Genomic DNA, 16838 nt, shown 5'->3' on the forward strand with positions numbered 1-16838 from the left:
TGGGGATTCAAATCGAGCCCTGCTGATAACAAGCCTGTGTCACATCACACTGTGCTATTTCCTATGTGCTGTATTACATTGGTTTAATTCAGTGGACTGCTTGACACAGTCCATTGAATTAAACAAAATGAATTGAGCACCATTGAACCGGTATGCAGTCTTTAAAATGAATGGAAAAATAATGTCAGTGTTTTCGATATTTTCATTATTTTACTTTAATGCACTATCCAACACGTTCTCCAAATATTCTTGGACTGGAGTTAGTATATAAAATTACACCAGTCCTAAAATATGTTGGGGAGGGTGTTTGGTGCATTTAAATAAAATAATGAAAATATCAAAAACAATGTCGTTATTTTTTCATTCGTTATAAACTCATGGAACCGAATGAAACAGCATAGTGCAACTCGACACTGGATTGTCAGAGGAAAGGCTTGGGTGATTCCCAGCATGAGACAATACCAACAAAAAAAAAGTATCCAGACACCTTTTCTTTTGTATTGTCGTGTGCAAGGGACACTTTCAGCCATGCCCATGATTTAGGCCACACCCCCTTGTTGCAGCCCCCCTCCCCCGATTTCTCACCCCACTTAAAGAACTGGATGTATGATAATGGAGCATGACATTATCTGTGGCAGTAAAACCACCTTACATTTCATGTCAGTAAGCCTCAAGCCCGCTTAACAAGGGCGAGTAGGCACTGCCTGGCCAGGTGGCAGAGTGGGTGCTGTCATGTCATTGTGCTGCAAGCTGCTCAGTTGGATGAATAGGTGCACAGCAGCGGCACTTCATTTGGAGTTGTCCTGTCAACGTGCCTCAAGTATGCTGAAACGAACGAGCAGCTGAAGACCCGTGCCCATGCCTCACGCCTGCCCATGTGGGGGAGCAAGTGCTAGTTGGGGACTCTGGGAACTGGTGCACGAGCCTGTTGCTTTGATCAACCTCACAAAGATGAAAAGTCGAGTCAACTGATGGAGACGCAAGAACAGTCACTGCATCGACCCACTGAGCTACCTTGCTGACTAGAAAGTCGTTTAACTACTCAACCAAAAATTATCTTGCTTCTGGAAATAGCATGTATTTATTTAAAGTTTAGATACATTAATACTGAATGGTCCGTTTGGAATTAAACCCCACAAAATGGTAATTATTTAGTTATTCTAACAATATGCTTTTTCACCATAGTTTATCGTGTACGAAAGTATCCTTTAATAAAGTGTATTTTTTTAAATGACACAGGTCCCTTTACGGCCACTTCAACGTGCTGGTTTGCCTTGCAGATGATATCAAGGTGGAAACCTGGGCCTTGTGATGACTAGTTGCTCTGAACAGAGTCAGACTGGAAACAAAATACACGTGGGCATCAAAAGTGGACCACAGTCGCAAATCATAAGTCCTTGCTTCTTGCTAAACACCGAGTAATAGCTGGGGCTCATTGCTGATGAAGGTTGTGGCTAGCGTGATATTGGGCCAGTAACTTTGGTCAAAACTACCAGCCCTACAAAGCAGTAACTAATCCAACTGGCCATGGGAGCTTCTTGAACCGTCCCTGCGGGCATTGCTCTATGGCTGTTTAAGCCAGTCTGAGTCTGGCTGTAACTGTCCGATTGCCCAGTTATTGGGTCTGAGGTTGAAGAGGAAGCACCTGACCCCTCCATTCCCCCCCACACAGATGGCTGAGCCCGGGTCCCTCGGATGAGTCTTGGGTCGTCTCAGTCCAGTCTCCTGTGTGATGAAAGCTATGTTAATTCCCTGCGGGCAAAGTTTAAGATGCCAGAGGAAAAAGGACGGTGAAAGGAAGGGGCGTCATGGATCATCTGCCAACCTCGTCATTCTGTTCAGCCTCACACCAATTCAGGTCAGAAAAATGTCTCTGTGCTCAAGCAATTCCCAGGTCCGAGTATTTACAAAAACCATGGGACCCCCACTGCCTCTCGTGGCCCTGAAAGCCCACAAATAGCCAGGTTCTAAAGGCAGCCAAGCTGGATGGAGCGATGGTCACTCTCAGTTAAGGGAGGGCTTTGATCTGTGGCTCGTCTGAGAGCAGTACTTTAGAGGCCTGCTCGGAGCCTTATAGTAAACAGAGCGTCAGTAAACAGTCGACAGGACTGCACTCCAGGCATATAATCCTTTAATAACTGTGGAGCCAGGGATATTTGTAAACTTGGCATTCATGAGTTAATAGCTCTTAAAATCATTAGATACAATCTCTGCCTGTTTAATCAGCATTTGCTCATCCAGCAGCGGGTGCTCACATTCGTCTTCGCGCAGGCCCTCGGCTTGGGAACGGTTCCTGTGGAGAGTGAAAACATCAGAGGAATCGAAGTATTTTTGTAGCGAGAGCAAAGCATTTTAAGATGTGTACGAGGGTGAAGGCTGTGAACCCTGCGCCACCGACACTTTAAATGCCCTCCTTTGTGTAGCTGAATACGCACTCAGTGCAGCAAGCTTGTGTAAATCTCAGAGGTGTACAATACAAGTCCCACATAGCATAGCATTACCCCCAGGCATTTGAGTAGCTGCTTTCCCTTCCTCTTTTTCCCGTTCACCCCATTGTGACACATTCCCCCAACAAGCTTTTCCTGTTAGTGGTTTCCTCTCCAAGAACCTGAGTGTCTGGTCCTCTCCTTTGGACCCCCAGGGCTCCCTTCTCCTTTTGGTGTGTTGCTGGTCCCTTGGACAGGTACCTACTATATGTGGGGATGCTCGTATTCCTCAATCCCAGTGTAGCTTAACAACTATTCTATGTGGCTGTGTGGCCCATCCCCCAAACAACAACTCCCATGTTATCCTTCTCGGCATTCTCTCTCACACCACCTCCTGCTAGTTTCTATTCTTTCATCACTCACTCCAATGTATCCATATTGCCCAACTTCTCTTCTTCTCAAACTCTGCTCTCGCACACCAGCTCATAGTTTATCTCCCTCCATCGCATGCCCGCCTCACCACTCTTCCTCCCTCCAGCTTCCTTCCAAGCCACAGTTCCCCCTAACATCTCTTTCACTACCTGGCCCACCATTTGCTCCCTAGCCAGCCCCCCTCACTCCTTCCCATTCCTTCTCTTTCCATTACACTATCTTCCCTGCTGCATTGCAAACCTCACCCAGCGTACCCTTTCTCCCACTTCCAATCCCCCCCTTGTCCTTCATCATAGCCTTTCTTGCCCTTAGCCCTTCCACTTCCATTCTCCCAGACACTTCTCTAACCTTCTACTATCCTCAAACTCCTCTTCTTGACCTCCCTCTCCACGGCCAGTCTCTCGTAACATGATGCATTATTGCATTTTGCTTACTTCCTCTATGCCTGGACATGCACTCTCGCTAGGGTGACCAGACGTCCTGGTTTTCCCGGGACAGTCTGGGGAAATCACCCAACGTCCCGGGGTCCCGGGTGTTTTTTTAGTTTATAAACCCCGTCCGGGTTTTGCCTACGGACCATTTTTTCCCCCTTTTTTTGCCGGGACCCGGTTTCGAAACTCCAAAATCAGGGCCCAGTGCAACTTTTCCTCTGCGAATGGGGGCGTGAAATGCTTTTCACGCCCCCAGTTCCTCCCCCTTCCCCTCCCCGGCGCTTTCCTGCAATGAGAAGAGTGTGCCTGTTAGCACACCCCCTCCCTGCTCCCCCCCCGCAACGCGCCAACGAAACAGAAGTAGAACTAAAGTCATATGTGCATTTTATTTAGTCCTACTTCTATTTTCATGGCCTGTCCCAGGTTTTTTTTTGTGAAAAATCTGGTCACCCTAACTCTCGCCCCTATCTTCTGCTGCCTCTCCTTTCTCCTTACTCTCGTTTCTTTTCTCTCACCTGCCACCCCTTCCAAATCCTGATACCCCCCACCCATAGGAAGCGTTGTGTAGTGCTTCAGCAAGTTTAATCCGCTACAAACTTAGGACACCGTACTGCACATCTACTTTTGCGGTTGGTGGCCTACTACATATAGGTGTAAGGTAGAGGGGTCCAAGTATAGTATTGAACACCAGCAAAATGACATCTAGGGTTTGCTGATCACAGCGAAGCCGCATCCCTGGCCTGCTGAAACAGTGCAAAGTAGCAAACGGTATGTCCTCCGACAGGTGCAAAACATCAGTGCATCATCGCCAGCCTGCTTCCACGTAGCAGGGTATAATTGCTTTCGGCCAACCAGCAAAGCCGTGCTACTGGACAGTTGCAACACTGCAAATCGGCATCCTGTCTGTTGCCATAGAGAAAAGTGTTGCTACTCTGCAAACAGTGCTCTCTGTTGCTTCCAGACCACGTATCATCCACTGATACAGAGCAATAAAGCAACCGTGCCTGCTAACAAACCGCAAAAGAACAGCCCCTGCCCATTGGCTCACCCAGGAGCGGCAGCCTGTGCCAATAAACTAATACGAAATAATCACTCTTTCGCACTGCCTGTGGACATGCATTAATAAGTATGTCCAGCTCGGTTGGTACTCGAGGGTTTAACTTCCCCCTACTGAGACTGTATAAGATTGGCGTGCATACACGGAGGGGTCGAACAGCAGTCCAGGGCGCTTTAACCCTTCCTGATCTGTTGCCTGAACCAGTAACTCTGGTGTCTAAAGTTCAAGCTTGCAAGATTTAATGCAACCAGTTAAAACATTTCTGCTGTAAGATCTGCGTTTCCTAAAATATAGATGGCAGGGGGGCTCACACGCACACATGATCTGTTTAACCTGCTGGATAGCTCTGCATGTTTTGGGTAAGCCAGGGATAGCCCTGCTGCATACACTACGAGGTAGTAACCCAAAGGACCACTGGGCTCAGGTGCCGCAGTTAAAATGTGCTGTGGCAGGGAACCTGCTAGCCTCCTCGAGAGTCGAGACTCTCCACCTGTGACATCCGTGTATCCTGGGGCAGGCGATTGCTCTGGTGACCAGGCCTGTGAGAGCGGTGCAACCAGGTAAATAATCCAAGCTACTGTTTCAAGACAGCACAGCCTGACAGTTCTGTATTCCCTGTGGAATAGATGGGCTGGCTAACCCCGTAACGTCCGTGTACAAGGAGGGATGCAAGGTGGCGCTGGTGTCTGTCACTGGGAGGAGCAAAGACAATAGGGGCAAAAGACGGACCAGGCAAAAAAATACGTCCAGGTGCAACATGGGCTCTCGCCAGCTTTCAGCTCCGCCACACACTGAAGCTAGTCACGGCCCGGCGCGGCGCCTGAAGACGCTCCCCCACTTCAGTACGCGGTTGTGAAAGGAACGGGCTTTCCTTGCAGCATCCCGGCTTTCCAGAGGCGGCGGCGGTGCTGGTCCCAGCCTCGGCTCCTCTTCTCCCCGGCTCAGGGCGTGCAGCAGCAGCAGCGCTGTTAGCGGGCATCCTTCCTGTCGCGCGCCGGCGCCGGCGCCGGCGCCGCACGGGGCAGGGGGCGGGGCCTAGCGGAGAGCGCGCGCCGCGCTCCTCCGCGGGTGCGCGCCGCGGGCTGCTCAGAGTGCCGCCGCTGCTGCTCCAGCGCTGCTGCTGCTGCTGTGAGCGGCGCAGACACAAACCCGTCCTGCCCGCGCAGCGCCGAGACCAGTACAGGTGGAGGAAGGATGCGGCCCGGTGATCGGGGACTCTACGCTACACGGGAGCCCAGAGAAGCGGCGCACCGGGATGCCCCAGCCCTGCAGCGAACCCCGCGGGGATCCCGAGCTGGCCAGGTGGGTGCTCTTTCTGGTCCAAGGTTCTCGCTGCATCGATTGCCCCCCCCCTGGCTCTGGCCACCGGGTCAGGGGTCGCATCATTGAAAAGGATGACCTCCCAAGAAAGTGAGTTTGACCGGTCCACAGCCTGACCCTCTGCAAACAGAGAGCAGAACACCCCGGCGTGCATAGTAACTTAACCGGGTTTCTAACGCAACATGCAACCTTTCCAAAGAGGGTATTTAACTGCATGTGTTTACGCTGCTTTGTAGCGCAAGGTGCACGCGTAAAGGGTGCCAAGGCGCCTTGCATCCCCATCACAGGTCCACATAGGAGGCGGAAGAGCAACATACGATGGCCATGCAGCATTGTGCATACATCAAGTGTGTACATTCTCATCGTCTCAAATGTGTGCGTGCAGCAACTACTCCACTGCACGTACTTTTCGAGATCGCCCTCACCCCTTTTTAGATAGGGCACGCTGGGTAGAAGTGCACCCTACCCTTTCACGACAGAGCTCAGCTGGGGTGCAGTCGCTCGCTAGCCCCTCGCTGGACAGTCCAAGTCCTCCTGAACTGCCGGGGAGGACCGCCTCTGCCGGATGCGCCCCGCAAGCGGCTGCAGCAGCAGCCCGCAATGAGGAGCTCTCCTGGCGGCGATGGAGCAGGTGCTCTGACCTCTTGACAGCAGCATCCTGCGGGTCACGCGGTCACTGCCCTGCTGTGCCCTCCAAGCTCCGCCGTGCGCGGGGGGAAAAGGATCCGGGGCACCCAAACCAGACCTTCACCCCTGTTCGATTTTATTTCATGTATTGTAAACTTTCCTAGCAGCCGGCGCAGCTTCTCGGCGGCAAGTTTCCCGTCGCTGCTGTCAGCTTAATGTTGTTGGGAGACGAGGTCTCCTTCTGGAAGCATTACAAATTGGCACTAAGCGGCCACCCTAGTGTCTTCACGTACTTGTTGAAGCTACTTTAAAATCAATAGCAGCCTTCCAACGTGTTCTCCAAACATTTAGCCCGTGGTGGACTCTTTGATTCCCGCGATAACCGGCAGAGAGAGAGAGAGAGAGAGAGGGCGTGGGTAGCCTTGGACACAGCCCGGTGGCCCTCTATTCTCATAAATAGTTAATAATATAAGTTGGCAAGCAATCGAAGCATTATTTGCCGACCCACGGACATCGCAAACTCTTTCCAAAAGGACACTTTAAAGGCACGGCCGTGGCAAAAGTTTATGCTGCATTTAATACTAAAACGAAAAGGTTCCAACACATCCTGTTTCTGTTAAAGATATGTATTTAAATTGTGCACTTGTCTGCGTGCATGCTGACATATATACACGTTTCTTGCAGGGTATTATGAATGTTGTGTTTGCTACTGCAGCTTTTCTTTGTAGCTTCATAGCCTTTTTTATATTGAATAGTGTTACGGCAATAGTAGACTATAATTTAATGCTAAGCATTTTAGAAAAATGTATTTAATATTACAAGGAAAATGTGGCCTTCAAGGTTGCATGGGGTCTTTGAATTAAATCTTTGTGGCTCATTTTCTTGTATTAAATAGAGCTTAACATGCGTGACAGTGTCTGTTTTACGTCGGTGCACATTTTCATGGTCCAAGTCTGTATCCCGCTGTGCAAAGAAGATAAAGTGGCAGGCGGCAGCAAGAATGTTTCCACAGCGGTTGGACCTCTGTGTTTCAGTCAATAATATATCCTTTGCAGTTCACACACAGTTCTAGCTTGCCCGTAGTTAGCAGTTTCCATAAATGGAGTTGTTGGCGTGTATTTCTCCGTGCCGGTTGACCGCAAGCCGGTCGGTGCTACTGAGGGGGGATGATGCGTGGCACGCGCTTTGCACTGGGGCTTTGTTACCGCTTTTTATGGCAGCTGAGCCCTGGCCATTGCTGTCTACAACTTTTGATCTCTCCGCTTCCGCTGACTTTGATGGTGATCTTTCACGCGGCCTAACTTCGTGGTCGCCGGGGTTACTCCACGCGATGGCAACATCTAGGGGACTATCAGTAGTAGTTTGGATGCTTCGGTGTCCAAAATAACCCCTTCAACAGTGTCTCATGTCCCCGGATGCCAGCCCACCTCTTCCAGATAGAAAACGATGGGAATAGGGAGCTAGAACCCCAAATTCAGTCTGGAAAACAACCCCCGCCTGCTTTAAAGGGAAGATGATGTGCTAGAGAGGGATATACAATGCGCACCGTGTTTGTGCTCCATCACCCTGACCCCGCATTGTCACCTTGACTTTTGTCCTTATGAGAAGCGGTGATTCTGTGCAGGTGGTAGATGCTGTCAGCCATCTTGCGTATATTCCGAAAGTCTTTGCACACTGTCAAAGAGCAGCATTGCCTTTCACTATTGATTGGGGCATTTTCACTATGGAATTTCAATAAGTGAAGATATGCTTGCTTCCCTTCATTGGAGCCTTGAGCATCGAGTTTCAAAAATCAAATGATTTTTAATGCCCTATGCATATATATAGATATATCTATGAAATATAAATAACCAATGCATTTAAATGAATGTATCCATTCATCGACCTGCAGAATATGCCACAAATTACAGGAGTGTCCAGCTGATGTTTGCGGCCGTGCCTGTGCTGCCTCTTTGCAACTATGCCAGGGGCTTATGTGTGGGGCGGCTGACCGTCATTTCAAAGGTGACCCCTTGGGGCTTGACGCACAGTGTTAAGTCGCGTTTACTTGAGAGCGGAGACCTGTTCTAGATAATTTCAAAATACTTGGTGCTAGTTACAAGGTTGCACTCACCCTTCCGATAAGGTGAGACAATCCTGCAGGGTTCCGTGTGACTCCGGAGTAAAGCCAGAGATCTTTAATTTCGAATCCGAGGCTGTCATTGGGTGAATAGGCAGGGCGGGAAGGCTGCAGAAGTTTGAATCTGGTTGACATTTACGGTGATGGAGCAAGTCGTCAATCCGCTTTCTTGCTTATGTGCGTGCAGGTGCTGCTACTTGTTGTTTTGGGGAAGCTTAGTGTCTCCCTGCTCAGGTGTACAACCGCGCTGTCATCTGTCCACTCGCAAATGTGGAGGATTGTACTAGGCTGTATGACATTGCTGCCAATCTATACTTTTAAATCAAGTCAATAGGACACAACTTGATCTTTTAGCAACTTGAACTCTTGTTGCCCTGACTCCAAAGCCGTTTCTTGGACCTGTTTGTCACACCAGCTGCTATTCTTTCTGGCCCTGAAGTCTCAATGGTTACGTGTGTGTGGGGGTGTGCATTCTTCTCAAGATTGAGATGAGTGTATTTGAAGCACTGTACGCTTTTTCGGAAATCATCGGAATCCTATTCTAGTAGCCTGTCGCCTTGTGATCAATGGTTGCCAGGGACTTTGACCATAATTCCCACTTGCTCGACTACCAATCGCACTCGATTGTTTTAAATCGCATTGTATTTGGGCTCGCTCATTTCATCCACAGGCAAGTCATTTTCTGGGCATCGTGCTCGTCAACCAGTCACCCAAGGCAATGCTCAGACTTAGTTGAATGAGCAGATATGTGTCTATTGATGCATCGCGTGTTGCAACACTTAGATATTCAAACAATTTCTTCAGGGTGCTGTTAGTTGTTGTGTGCATTCAATTGCAATGCAAGAAATTGTGTTTTTTTGTTTTTTCTTTTATTTAAGGTTTTCCTCTTGCCTTGGTTGTAGTGGGAATTTCTCTAGATGTTGATAACCTCACTAGGCTATGTGATCAGGGACTCCCTCACTCAATGCTTTTCTGCCGCGGACAACTCTTATTATCGGGTATTCAGGCAAGAATGCTGTCAACTTTTTAATGCTGTGTGATGAAATGTTTATTTTGGATTCCTTGTTTAACTGGGGTATGGGCTCGATGTCTTAAGAAGGATGAGATAGCTGAAACTTTGTGCACTCCTGCCGCAATGCGTGCCATGTTTACTTGTAATGTGGTGTTTGGGAGATCTATGTAAACAATGTTTACTAGTCTCCTGTTCCACCAATCACAGGTCCATTAATGGTACCCAAATGTGCTTGATTGTGCAATGGTCCGATTTACACTTTTGTAGAATCTTGCATCAACTGCCCAGCATTAAGAATTGGAAATTCAAAGGGAAAATATCTCTAAATTATTGCTTTCTGATCTGGTTCTTGCTGATGTTGTTTTTCATGTGTAGTGTTGTGTATTACCCTTCTGGTGTGTAATTCTGAGCACTGTGGTTCATCCAGATCTTCGCGCTCCTTACCTGCCGGTGGGGGGGTCCCTTGTGAATTTAAGTTGGCGTCGGCAGTGTGTACGTGGAAGACCTTGCTCATTATGAGAAGAGCGTTTCACAAAGCTTTGACCCTTACGGTAGACAGTGACTCTACTTGGGTATGCGGGACGCCGCATCAGTGGGGAAGTTAGTTGTGTGGTCTTTATGTGCAGTTGAGCTGTTAAATTGGAGTGTTGAAAGCAGACCTATTCCCCCCATCCCCATCTGACACCCCATTGCCAGTCTCCACACCTATGTGGTGAACTATGGATGCCTGTATTATCGTAAACAATTCGAAGGTGAGTGCACCCCATGATCAGTCACTTGGCACATGTGTTTTGGTTGGGTTTTTAATTCCCCTTTGCGTAATTTGCTTAAACCTTAATGTGTGCACAAGGTCCATAGGAACAAACATATTCAGGTAACACCTGCTTAAAAGCATGGACTGAAACTAACCACACTGTAATGTGTTATGATCTCGATCTATTTAAAACAAAGCTGTTGTTTTAGTGGTTGAAATATTGATGTAAAATATGAACTATAACATGCAAAAACACTAGTTAGTAAATGTTATTGATATGCAAGAGCATCTTATCAATACATGCCTAATTGTAATATAATACACCCTTATGAGCACCCTAATTAATGCATCGTAGTCAATGGACTCCGATGAGGCTGGCTACAGCCTGCAGTTCAATTTCGCTCCCAGATTGCAGTGCTTGTCGTGTGGGTCAATCTTCATTCATCGAGTGTGTTTGCGGCAGAGGTTCACACATGGCGAGTGCTTAGCATAAACATCTGCTGGGTGGGAGGAAGCGGTTTTGAGTCTGCTGCATGGAGGCTTGAGTAGTGGGTGACAAATGAAGGGACCTGCAAGCTATGGCTGGGTGGGGTGATTTCTCTGTGAAACCCCGTCTGTCTATTCCCTTCACATCGTTTGCCGGAAGTATTTTTATCCAGCTCTAATGTCTTCTCAGCTAGGACGTTCGGTGCACTCGCGCGGCACGCTCTGCACGTGTGCAGACTGAGTGAATATGTCACATTCCTTGATTACTCGTCCTGCATGAGGTTGCTTCCTCATGCAAGGGCCTCATGCCCACTGATAATCTTCCACAAATCTACCCACAAACACGAAGACAATGATGAACGTATGGGTGCCTCACTGTGAAAATTATGCACAACCAATCCTTGTGGTAAAGGGGTGTGCTGTTCCCCAGGTGCAAGCGTACGACTGTTTCCAAAGGGCAAAATGGAGATCAAGTCCTGTTAAAATGAAAAGTAGCAACGTTCAAATTAGCCCAACTGTCAACAAATCCCGGGAGGCTTTATTTTTGTGGGGATTCACGCAATGAGTGTGGTGGTAAGGAGTTGGCGAGCTGTGCAATCCCTTCCATGCGTTTCTTAGACCGCACCCGTGTGGTGAGGCTATTCTTGACTCCAGTTTTTTGCATGATCCTGGAAAGGAAGCCACAAGGTTTGTGCTTTATATCATGCATGAGTACTGAAGTATTTGATTTTTATGATGTGTTTTGTAATCGCGTGTAAAGGTGTCCATGAAGTTTAATTTGTTCTTGCATGAATAATTGTCTGGAGCCCTGGAAATGTACTACAGACGTGTGGTCTGGTGTGTTGATTGCTTACTCCTTTCCTAGTTGGGTTCATCCATCTTTTGGAAGAGGGGGGGGGTATGTACCTGGCTTTGTTGTCTTTGTGCACCGTGGAAGAAGGTGATTAGAGTCTTAATCCCCCCTCCAACACTTGATCAAATTGCGTCATCCACTGTAAATCACTTTATTTCCCTCTGCTCCCTTTCCCGTACATGGCGACGTTGGGATCGCTTGGGGGTACGAGTCCAAATGACAGGAAAGTGGCATGTATGAGCGCCATGACACCTCTGGGTGTATGTGCACTTGATACATTTCAAAAACATAACATAATTTGTAGCTTTGCTTTCCAATGCAGATCTGACAGATCACTGTGGTATAACAGACACAAATGCCTGCTTCAGTTTCCATTGCTCCCTACGTGTGGTGGTCGGAGACAACGAGTCTAAGGGAAATGTTCACACTGTGAATTTGTTTTTATAGGATCCCTGTGTATTCCTTGTTCTCGGTATTATTATTTTACAAACTTCACTCTCAGTTGTTGAACTCCTATCACCCTTTGGCGATTTTCCTTTGCTCGTACCTGCCCGGAGCGTGATGGCATACCTGGATTGATGAACAGTCAGGGTTGTCAGAGATGCGCGCCTCATTGTTCCCTGCATGGTTCCTCCACCGTTGCCAGCTACCACCCGGCTTTAAAGGGAAGAGCCTGCACAGCGAGAATCTTCCAAGTAACGTCTCTGTTCAGTCGGAACAGTAGAGTACGCAGAAACACGGAGTGATGTTTGAACAGCTGGAAGGGAGCTCGGAAAAGAGTCTATGCTAAGGCATGTCTGCATCCTGGCACTGGAAAGTGTTCCTAGTCCGACCTCGAAACATGGCAGGGGCCTCTGTGGGCATCTCCCCACATGAACTCATGCAGCATCCACTGGAATGGCGTGTTGGCCCACGTCTGCTTGCTGAAGGGTCCCGGACAAAGGTCTGACTAGCAGAGTTTCTTAAGTATTTCAGGTTCATTTTTGGAGGGTGAGGTGCAGCACATATCGGTTTGAAGGTTTTGCAGCTTGTGGGACATGTTGACGGTCATTGTAATTGCTCATATATGTGAGGTGCCATCCCAAGGTTGCACTGCTGCTGTGCACATGAAACCCAAAGTAATTTTTCTCTTGAAGGAACTGCACCCAGGGAATGTATGTTCTAACCCCCTTTTGGAGAGCTCACGTGCATAAACCTAGCCTGTTTAATTACTCCCCACAGTTGCAATGATGAGCCGCAGTGTCGAAATACATCCAAAAAAGGCAGTGCAACGAGGACCAGTCCTGCCACGGTTATTCCTTGAGTGAACATGGGCATATCTGCCACTGAGTGGCTTTGATGTTTGAGTGTAACAGTGCACGGGGATGGTCGTGCACCATGCTGGCAAACGGAGTGTATTTTTTGTCGCTTTAAGGCCAGTGTTATTGCCAAGCGGTCTGCTGGGAACTAATGGGATAATTGTATATGAAAATGTGCTATTGTTGAAATAACATGTCTTAACCAGCCATGTATGTGTTCCTTGCTTGAACTCGGGTAATCACACCATCTGCCATCTGTTGCCATGTTAGGGCCAGGTAGTACCATTATGGCGGTGCCTGACAAATGCACACACAAAAACCAATAATGTTGGCTTTGCCAATGCGTGTTTAATGAATTGCCACTTATTCAGTACCGAAAACCTCGCCTGAACCCAACAAGGGGGTGTGAAAAAATAAAACGGTTAGACTTTTAGAGCTGGGATTTCTTAAGCAACATTGTACATGAATGAAGAAAGAGTGCTTTCGTATTATTATGTTCAAGCAGGACAAGAGTTTCAACCCTCAGAAAACTTCTGGTGTGTTGTCTGCTCCCTGCTTGTGGAGCAGCAGGGTTTATCCCCGCACTTGTGAAATAACAGTCATTCTAAGGCCCTGCCTTGTGAGTTTTCAGACCGTCCAGCTTCCAGATACATTTAGAGCAAGTTACACAATCAGGTGATCAGACCCACGCGACGTAATTGGCATAGTACTCTCTCCTCCAGCTTGATACGACTCTATGGCTGTAAAACACCATTTAGCACGCCACCCAGCACTGAAATTGATTACAGTGTTCCATTAATTCAAGCCCATCGTGTTGAAGGTTATTGTGTTCTGGTTGTACTGATCCCATCCGTTCTAGTAGTGTCAAAAAACTCTCAGTTTCTGTGCACAAAGGAGAAACTCTAGAGCAGCCACTGGCATCCAGTTGGTCACGAACATAACCGTTTCACTTCACTCTATTCAGGGCAAGTTATCCCTGGCATTGCAGCATTTCTAGCTTAAATGGAGTGCCAAGTGAATTGCTAAGATGCATTCGCTGCCGCGCGACAGCAACTTTTAGTTTGCTTTTTGACATTTTACAGCAACAAATCATGATCGTCAATGCTGCCGTTGCTTAACTGTGCCCAGGTGATGGTGATGCCACTGACGACAGCACAAATGCCCACGCAGCAATGGCCCGGAATTACTGGCTTTGCTGGTTCTCCAGTGAACTTGAGACCTTGGTCGTTCCGAGGGCCATTATGTGGTACAGGGTGACTGTTTAGATTGCTGTTTTATTTGCAGCCATTGAGGGCAGTTCAGCTGTCTATGCAAAGTGTAGGCCTTCATTAAAAAAACCTTTGCAGTGGTTGGGCGGATTTTAAAACCGACCCAATTGATACGGAGTACGTGGGGCTGTGATGATAAAACAAAAAGTTAAACTAGCTGGAATGTCTTGCTTTTTTAAGTGACAGTCTGACAAAGTGAAAAATCCTCCGGAGGGATTCCAACTGTTTTTAGCTGGTCTGTAGAGCGATTGTGATCGTGCCTTTTTTCTCGGTCTGTGGGGTCCCGGAACTGACCCTACTGTTCCGTTGGAATGCTTGAGCACGACTGGAGACAAGGGCCTTTTAGCTTGAGAAAGACTAACGTAGTTGGAATGCCTTGTACGCTAGGTAGACCCTCCTGAAGACAGGCCCTGCATTTAATAGGGCCCAGTTGGTGGTCTTGGGAACATAGAGAACGTGGTCAGGTTGCGCGAGGAAGTGATGTGCAATCCCGAAAACAGCCTATATGAACTTGGAGAGTTTAGTCACCATGAAATCATGGGCAGTCGAAAATAAACACTATTTTATTTTATTTCTTGGGTTTTTGTAACGCACTTATACAACAGATGGTGTTTTAAGGTGGGTACACATTTCAAATTGCCCCTCAATTCTCCGCATGTACACAACACATCGATTCTTACTCTCCTAAGAGTCCTTTATCACCTGCCAATGAAAGTACCAGAGGCATGAGCACTTGCAGGTGGAGGCCCAGCTTCGGCGCGCGCAGCATACAGCGGTGCCCTTCAGTGGAGACCCTTTCTTGCCATTGGGGGAACACTGAGTCCGTGTGGCAGGGATATTGTTGTGTGTCTGTGGCAGGCTACAATGGTGGTGCCTCCATACGAGGAAGCTCACCTTCGTTCTTTTTGGTTTTCCACACTATCGTTTCTCCTGTTCTTTGTGTTATAGAGGGCATGCACAATGTAGACACAGTCCAGGAAAGAGGCGTTACATGATGCAGAGTTTCAACATCCGGTTCTACTTGGGACATCCAGTTGTCAAGAATAAAGTGAATAGGGAAGAGGAGGACGGCAGCACAGCTGCAAGACCCTTTTCCGCAGTTACTAATTCCGGTAGGGGATTCCATCACACACAGTGGAGTACATAGCTCTGGAATAGGTCGTTTTGAGGGTAATTCTTTGGGACGGTTCGTTTTGGGAGAGGATGTACATGCATGCAGGGGCAAACACAGACGCCATTTTAGATTTCTGGCACAGACCCTGGTGCAATAAATGGCAGACGGGCAAGGTAAAGCACTAGACAAAGTAATGCCTGATCGATTTGGGACAAGGCCAAGTACCAGGAAAGCTAAACTGGCCAACGCGCGGTTAGATTGTGTTTTTGTTTTGAATTATGTGCAAAGAGGGGTTTCTAAGATGGCTGTAAAATGATTACGCTGCAGCACCACTTTCCATGCCATAATGAATGCAATGTTTTCTTTCTAATGCATTCGACGCCCAGTTGTCTCAGTATTGCGCTGGATTTTGAAGTGACAGAGCCCCCTCCCCCCCGCACAGTTGGCAGTATACCACCAAGGCTGCCCGCTGAATAGCTAACTCTGCTCCTTCTATCCACTCATGGTTCATTGGTTCATCTGCCCCTCACAGGACGGGATTCCGTGGATTTGTGTTCATTGTTTTTATTTGGAGTACACTCTGCTTTATTCGGCTTAAAGCAGAAAATACCAAAGGAGAGGCAAACACATATTTTAATTGCTTGAAACTCATTCATTTTTGGAAGACAATATACATAGGAGAAGCTATGCAAATAGGTACTGTCTACACGAAAACATTGTCCCGACAGGAAAGTGAATCTAAGCAAGAAGTAATGTCCTATAGCTTGGAAGGTGTAAAGTATACAATGCAAATTCAAAAGTAAATGCCTAGAACTGTTCTAGTGCAGCGTTAGAACATCTTAGTACGAAAGAAATCACTTCCAAGGTATATTGATATTTCTAGTTTGCACCATGCAGTATTATTTATTCTGTAGTTGTTTTGGCAAAGCAGATCTATATACGAACAAAGACACGTGTCATTCATTTGGCATAACACAGTACAATGTTTCAATGTGTGGAAAGTTCCACTCAGACGTACAATAAAACTTCAAATATTTGCTAACATTGACGGACAGTGCTTTAAGTGGATGCAAAATCGAGGTTGGGGGGCCATTGAAAGTGGGCATGCCCTACAGCAGAGGCAGGTGGCTTAGCCTAGAGCCGCCTGCCCCAAACAATGGTTTAAAAGGCCCTGCAAACATCCATTTTGGGTCGCTCAGCATTGTATCAGGTGGTTGTGTCCACATACTGTAAATAAAGCTCTGTCTGAGGTCGTTTCTGTCCGTAAACAGGATATTTTCTCACTCCAGGGCCGATTCGGAGGTGTGTGCAAATGTAAGAAAGTGTTCCTCCATGAAGGAGGAACACTTCACCTACAAACACCATATTCTGATGAAGAAAGAATGTAGTGCAGGGGCATTAAAGCTTTGGCTTTTGCATGTTCTTGATTTATGGTTTGACAACAGCCCTAGCAACCATCAGGAATGCAGAGCAGCCAAGGAGTAACAATGCGGTACCTTTGAGGTGCAGTTACACTCCACTACACAATATTTCCCTTTATAAACAATGCACTTCTTAGACTGCACCACCACTTTTCTAGTTTAATGAAAGTTTATGAAAACGTACTTAAACTAGAAAAGTGTTAGTCCATTAAGAAATGCT

At 47.5% G+C, this 16838-nt stretch overlaps 1 protein-coding gene across 9 annotated transcripts in view; it reads left to right on the forward strand.

Moving 5' to 3' along the window:
* The first annotated feature begins 5428 nt into the window (after positions 1 to 5428).
* TENM3 (teneurin transmembrane protein 3) overlaps positions 5429 to 16838 on the forward strand; it is a 1347981-nt gene continuing 1336571 nt past the window's right edge. For 8 of the 9 annotated variants that reach the window (XM_069631455.1, XM_069631458.1, XM_069631457.1 and 5 more), the window contains exon 1: positions 5429 to 5648. The gene's annotated coding sequence lies outside the window, so the exon portion shown is untranslated. The remainder of the gene's footprint in view (positions 5649 to 16838) is intronic. The other variant, XM_069631464.1, reaches the window with a different exon arrangement.

Source organism: Ambystoma mexicanum, chromosome 6q (genome assembly GCF_040938575.1).
Source record: "Ambystoma mexicanum isolate Mex_15411 chromosome 6q, UKY_AmexF1_1, whole genome shotgun sequence".
Lineage (NCBI taxonomy): Eukaryota > Metazoa > Chordata > Amphibia > Caudata > Ambystomatidae > Ambystoma > Ambystoma mexicanum.